We start from the raw sequence: 7343 nt of genomic DNA, 5'->3' as shown, positions 1-7343 counted from the left end.
GCCCGGAAATACTTTTTCCCATTGACTAGCATCGGGAAAGAGACGTCTGTAAATCGTTGGATAATTTTCTTTAAACTAAATAAACTACCCAGTATGAACACTTGTATAGCCCTTATTAAAAACATTCGGTCCTCAAGTTGTAAAATGTGCTAATAACGTTATTCTGAGAGTTATTTTCCTCTGCATTATGAACGCGGATCTAACCCACGGGACCGCGCCGCCCGGCACGTTCATGTGACATGTTCAGCACTACACCTTTACCCATGGATGCACAATAAGAACGGATTATATGATTATATGAATACTTTCGTGATGTTTCGCTCTTTCAAAAGTTGGGCCATTTTGTCTTCATGCGCCAATGAGCAACTCTCATAGGAATGAACGAGGCCCCGCCTCCCACGCTGTTTCCAGTTCTTATTATACATCCATGAAATGAAGCCTCTGACATCACTTCTTCTTCTTCTGCTTTGGGTTTACTGGCAGGCCGCAAACAACTTCACGGCGTATACTGCCACCCGAAGTCCCCGGAGTTGGGGAAGGCTNAGGCTTCAGTAGAAGCTGCTGGGACTCCCAGCAGCTTCTACTGAAGCCTTCCGAGTAAATCGCCAGAACGTCGACACCTTCTCATCTCCACCGCTCCCATGTTTTCTTTTGTGTTGCCATAAGTTAGTTGTTGGTGCGCTGGGCTGATGCTAATGCTAATAATGCTAATGCGAGCAAATAAAATGGCGGCTTCACCATTAAAGAGGTAGCCCCGTAAAGAGTTTTACGGGGCGTGGTTTGCAATTCGTCCAGCCAATCAGAAATTGGGACCTTTTTCTCCCGGGAAAGTACCTGCTCTCTAGCAGGGGGTGAAAAGGTTCGCAAAAAAAAGTTCTAGTTCCAGATCTTTTTGGTGTGAACGCAACATCCCAGGAACTATTGGAACTATTCCTGGGAAAAGTAATCCGGTGTGAAAGCGCCTATAGAGACCTGAATTATCTGAAAAACCCTCATCTTATTTGGTCTCAATGTGTCTGTAAACGATTATCAAGGATGTAAAAAAGAACCTTGTTGAGCATTTAGAATGTGGATTACATTGCTGATGAATAATGTTTATTTTCCAAGCAGATGAACATAAACAAAGCGAGACATTTTCTTGCAAATGTCTCACTTTGTTTATGTTTATCTGCTTGGAAAATAAGCCTCCTTTCAACATTATTCATCACAATAAAGTGCTTTATTTATTCCATATCTTACATCCTTGATAATCATTTACAGACACATTGAGAGCTGAATTACAAACCCTCCAGATTTCTGCAGGAATTTGGGGTTATTTGACAAATTAGCCGCGTTCACACCGGAGTACTTTTCCCACTTTAGTTCCGATATAGTTCCGAAATGTCGCGTTCACACCAAAAAGAGCCAGAACTAAAATTAGTTCATGAGAACCTTTTTACCCCCTTTTCCGTCCCTGCTAGAGAGCAGGGACTCTCATGCGGCTCTCTTGTGAGAAAAGAGCTATATTTCTGATTGGCTGGGCGGATTGCAAACCACGCCCCGTAAAACTAAAAAAAAGTGTTGTGAAGCTACCATTTTATTAGCATTATTAGCATTAGCATTAGCCCAGCGCAGAAACGCAGAGTGACTAACTTATGGCAACACAAAATAAAACATGGGAGCGGTGGAGATGAGGAGGTGTCGGCGTTCTGGCGATTTACTCTGAAGTCCCTAACTCCGGGGACTTCCGGCCGGGGATTTTGGGCGGCAGTATACGCCGTGAAGTTGTTTGCGGCCTGCCAGTAAACCCAAAGCAGAAGAAGAAGAAGTGACGTCAGCGGCTTCATTTGCCTAATCCACCCCCAGGGACTTATTCCGGTGTGAACGCGATCTGTACTTAGTTCATCAGAACTAAAGAGTTCTGATGAACTAAGTTCTCATGAACCTTTGTGGGAAAAGTACTGCGGTGTGAATGCGCCTTTTGTCACTGTAAGCATGTTAGCACGCTGATGTTAGCATTTAACTCAAAGCACTGCTATGCCTAAGTACAAAGAGCTGCTAGCATGGCTCTGCACCTTCTATCTTTTATTGTCAAAATATGAGTGCCTTTTTAAGCTTTTTCTATATTTTCAAAACACGGAACTAGCCGTGTTGGAGACTCTGATTCACCTAATAAACAATGGACACGCCAGTCACAGACAATCCACTCTGCTACTACACTACCGTCTTTATTTTCTACAACACTTTTCTGACACCTCTCCCCTTGCTGGCCCATAACAATCTGTCTCAGCCGCACCACAGCAGTGTGCCAGCTGAGAGCTTTGAGCCAATGCCAAAGATAGAGGGCAAACACACGGGGAATCCTAAAATGTGTGGCTTGGCAGTGTCCCGAAAACAAGGCGTGAAACAGCTGCAGAGGGGTTCCTCCACAGAGCCAACAGATCACAGGGAACCTTTTCAAAGAATATATACCTTTAGGCGATCAGATTGCAGAGTCAAGTTTAAGAGCGTAAACACATGGTTTGTGAATATGCACACCTGCGAACAAAACTAAAACAACATGCACAGGATCTCAGTCTAGTGGCACAGGAAACTTGGACTAATGTGCAACAAACCCTGTTTCTTTGTGACGAATATTGGTGGATAAATGATGGATTTATGACACAATACCATAATAAAAACAATGAGAAAGGTTTCTGCGCAGAACGATGACACAAAATCCCTTTCATTAAGTACAACTGATCTCCCACAAAGGTTATTTATGTTCTCCATGTTATGTAATATATAAATACAAAAATAAACCGTTGACATTTTTTTCTTTCAGCAGCTTTAAATAGGATTTGATTAATATGCACTTTTAATTAGGGCTGCATATTACTAACGGCAGGCTGTTAAATATTGCATATATCACAACATGAAAAGTATGCATTGTTTTAAGAGCAGGTTGTTTAACAAGAAACAAACATCACAGGAAATGCTCAGGTTGAAAATAATAGGATGTTGGTCGGATGACTTGTTACTATTGTTTTGAATGTGCAGCAGTGGAAACGTTCACTTTCATTGTTTTGAGATTAACCGTGGAGCTCAGCTGAAGGGCGGGCAAGGATAGCAATAATTTCAGAGACTAAACTGATCGTAGGGACGCTGCTGTCTGACAGCCAGAGATCTGCTGCCACTGCTGAGCGTTTGAGAAATTATTACATGTTGTTAAGTGAGATATACGGAGCCAACATGCTGGATGAGAGATACAAGCAAGGCATGAGGTTGTAATGTCTCATGTTTCCCCTGTTTAACACTTCAATACAATTCAAACAGTATTTTTTGTTTTTGTCTGAGCGTCATCAACGTGGAAAATTCCCTTCGAACGCATCTTAAAGCTTACAATTAATGAACTAGGCCAAAACACAAAAGTAGGCTTTTTTTAAATGAATTATTATTTAGGAGGAATTTAGACGATATGGATCCAGAAAAGTTGTACTTTTTGTTTTCGTCCGAGCGCCTCATCAACGTGGACAATGTCCTTCGAACGCATCTTAAAGCTTACAATTAATGAACTAGGCTTTTTTAATTAATTATCATTTAGGTAATTGAGGAATGTAGATAATATGGACCCAGGACCCAGAAGTAGAGATTAAACACTGCCCCATGTATCTTAAAAACAGGTTACCAGGGTCTACACCTCACATCTCTAAAAAAAAAAACAGCATGACACAGAATCACTTTTTCTTTAATATCTAATTCTGTGAAATATGGTTAAGCTATTTGGAGAAGTGTAAGCTGTACTCTGCTCTGTTTGTGGACTTGCTTCTATTGTATTTTTGTTGAATTTGTTAAAATGCAAATGTTATTATATTCTTGGTCTGCACTTTAAACTGATTTCTAGTAACTGCACACTTCATCTTATTTATTTTAAGCATTATTTTGTAATCTGCCATATGTCTAATGTTGGGGAATGTTCGGTTGTGTTTGTGTAAAAATATATAATGGTATCACTAACATCCATTTTCTGTGGGAATTGGCACGTGGACTACCAGCAGCAAGTCAGTCACCTTCAAAAAAGATGATATGCAAAAGATGATGACGGACATATCATTTGATAAATCAGAGCGACATGTGGATGGGAGTGCTGATGAGCGTGATGAAAGCTCTGAACTCCCGCGGTGTCAAGGAGACCGCGTGACCTCGGCTGTTCCATCCCATAATAGACAAACACTGCTTACTAACGTACGGCACGAAACGAGAGGAAAACCAGACAGAACTACAGAGCTGCGCGGTGAAGAGATGTGTGTGACGCACAGAGTCCCAGTTATTATATATGTGTGTGTGTGTGTGTGTGTGTGTGTGTGTGTGTGTGTGTGTGTGTGTGTGTGTGTGTGTGTGTGTGTGTGTGTGATGCCTCTTGCGTAACAGAAGAGAGAGGCTGAGATGTCAGCACAATCAGCCTTAAGATCGTTGGTTTTAGAGGACTTGCAGGCATCAAAAGGGTGTAAAAAGTGCAAAGGTCACAGCGACAGACGATATTCCTGTGACCCGATAATGACCTTTGAGAAAAAGGAGTTCATGGTGGACAAAAAAAAAAAGAAAAACAGCCTGAGCAGGAGGATGAATCGCAATCCTAATCCAAACACGACGGATGCTGTCAGCAGCTTTATGATTTAACTCCTCGTCTCAGGCTGGGATTTCAACAGTTCTCTGCAGCCTGACACCTCCGGACACACTCCCAGTATCGACTCAATATGTGACCTCGTGAATCAGCATCTGTTAACCCAGCCGAGCGCACACATTTACGCCCAAAAGAAGCGTCGAGAGTGATATTATAAAACCCACAGCGACATAAACAGACTATATTCATCCAGGTCGAGTTCAGGAGCATTTCCCCACAGAGGCAGCATGCACATGTGCAAGAGGGAGGGGAATGAAGGACCTACCTCGTGCAGCTCGGGTGGCAGAAAACATTACATTCACAACCGAGCCTCTGAGAGAGGACGAGGGAGAGGAGGAGAGAGAAAGAGAGGCACACATAGAGATGACATCACCATATTTGTCTTCCTCCTTCTCTGTGATGTAGGCTATGTGCTGCAGGCTGAGCAGCAGTGAGAGCTCCTTCTGTGTGAGAGCAGGAGAAAGCTTTCCATAAAAAGCATTTCCTGCTGGATGTGAAGTCGATATACGGTGAGGTACCCAGGCTAAGTGCTGAAACACACACCAGGAGGGAAAGAGAATACACACGAGTAACGCAGTATTATGTTGGTGGTGTATTGCTTGGTTTGGTGAAGTTGACATATTAGAAATTGAAGCCAAATCTGCCCTCAAGGAGATTCTCCATGGGCTCCACTTTATGTAAATCAATTGGAAACACATTTGATCTCAATCATGAAGCCTAAGAGGTTTCATTTGAAATGCTACATACAATAGATTTCCTTTATTCTATGACTGTTTGTACTCAGGACGAGGAAATTCAGGACGAGTACATTTTTATAAACTTTAATGGCGATGGATTTGATACAAATATTGTTTTTTTTGTAAAACTGGGAACATTTCACATTCACAAGAAACGACATTTTGCACATTAGAATAACAACAATATGGCACCGCTATCAAAAATAAGAAGGCAATCAAAACCAAATGAGTATTTGATAAATATTTGTACTTAAAGTATTTTCGTTATATGTCTTTCTTTATACTTTTTTCTTTATGTTGTTTGCTGTGTACGTTTACCTGTCTACCCCTGATGTCAATGTTTGGTGTTTACATCAATGTATGATGGTCATACATATTTTCTTGAGAAAGCGAAAAAGTATTATGTTGGTGGTTTCTCAAAAACACTAGATTTCTTTTATCAGAACTACCTGCATGTACACCTATTCGAAATGGCCACATAATGAAGCACCAGTATTATGCTTCCAGTCTTTCCTTTATTTAACCTCCTCAATTCATCTACCTTTTTTATCTTTTGGGCAACAGCTCTTCTGGTAAAAGCTTTTGACAAAATATCTCCTCTGCATAGCGTCTACTTCCACCTTAAATATCCCCCTTGGCTCTTTCCTAAATCTTACAAAATGTTGCCAGCAAATGAGGTCTGAAAGAGAGACTAGGACCTTGTCTGACCTTTCTGGATGACCATGTGAGGAGGGGATTACAGCACTGCAATGAAAAGTCATCTTCAGTGGGATTAATGAGACTGAAGACGGTGACCGAGGCATGTAATGTGGAGACAGTGTTTTCAGAAAGTGTGACACAGACTTACAGCAAGTTCTGTGAGATGAAGGACAGAGCAGAGTCTAAAAAAAGTCTAAAAAAGTCTTCCGTCCACACGAGACCGCTCGAAAGCGCTGGAGACGCTGTAGTACATATGCCGGGCCTGTAAGTGGCGCTGTACCTCTGCCGCAAAATACACCAAAAGCAGCGAAGAAGACCCCGAGCGTGGTTGCCATGGTTGCCCTTCTTTTTATGCCCCGCGGTGGATTTAGCAACATGTAGTTTATGTAATTCTCCATGTCGACTTGTTGCTGATGGTTGTGATGTAGATTTTGCACTAACATCTGTAGCACTAGCAGTAGCTACTGACCATGCTACAGCAGTGAGCAGCAGAGGCGGGGCTATGGCTTCATCGTTATCAGGAAATGATCGTATAGGGCATGCACACGGAGCCGTTTGGCACCCAGAGCGTTCCGTTTGCAGATCTATCCTTGGGACCCGTTATCGTTAGCGGGGTCCGTTTCCGCGTTTCCGTGACGGCCTCGTGTGAACGAACGGGCTACACGAAAGAGAAAGGTAGCGGATACAACCGTTCTCGTGTAAACAGCACCAAAGACATTTTAAAAAGAACATCTTTGTTTTAGAAAGAGGTGTTTTCTCCCTCAAATAACAGCAATTATCAGAGAATAAAAGCCTGCACAGCCTGAATGAACGACTGACGCCTTGCAAACGATCTGAATCAGTTCTACTGTAGATTTGAAGACAGAGTTCAGTCCTGACACCATCCCCCATGATACCTCCCAACAGCTTCAGTCTCACACCTCCACGTCACCCTCCCCTTCAGTGTCCCACTCTCCCACATCACTGACCTCCCCCGACACATCAAATTCTCTCTCAATCAATGAAAGGGATGCAGACTTCTTTGAAAACTCAATAGCTGAAAAGCGGCTGGACCTGACAATGTCTCCCCCTCCACCCTGAAGCTCTGTGCTGATCAGCTGTCTCCTGTGTTTACTGACATCTTCAACACCTCACTGGAGACATGCCACGTCCCAGCATGCTTCAAAACCTCCACCATCATCCCGGTTCCCAAGAAAACAAGGATCACAGGATTAAATGACGACACACGCCCTGACCTCTGTGGTTATGTGGTCCTTTGAGCGCCT

Source organism: Notothenia coriiceps, unplaced genomic scaffold, assembly GCF_000735185.1.
Source record: "Notothenia coriiceps isolate Sejong01 unplaced genomic scaffold, NC01 NC01_scaffold00031889, whole genome shotgun sequence".
Lineage (NCBI taxonomy): Eukaryota > Metazoa > Chordata > Actinopteri > Perciformes > Nototheniidae > Notothenia > Notothenia coriiceps.
Note: the sequence above shows the minus strand (reverse complement) of the source record.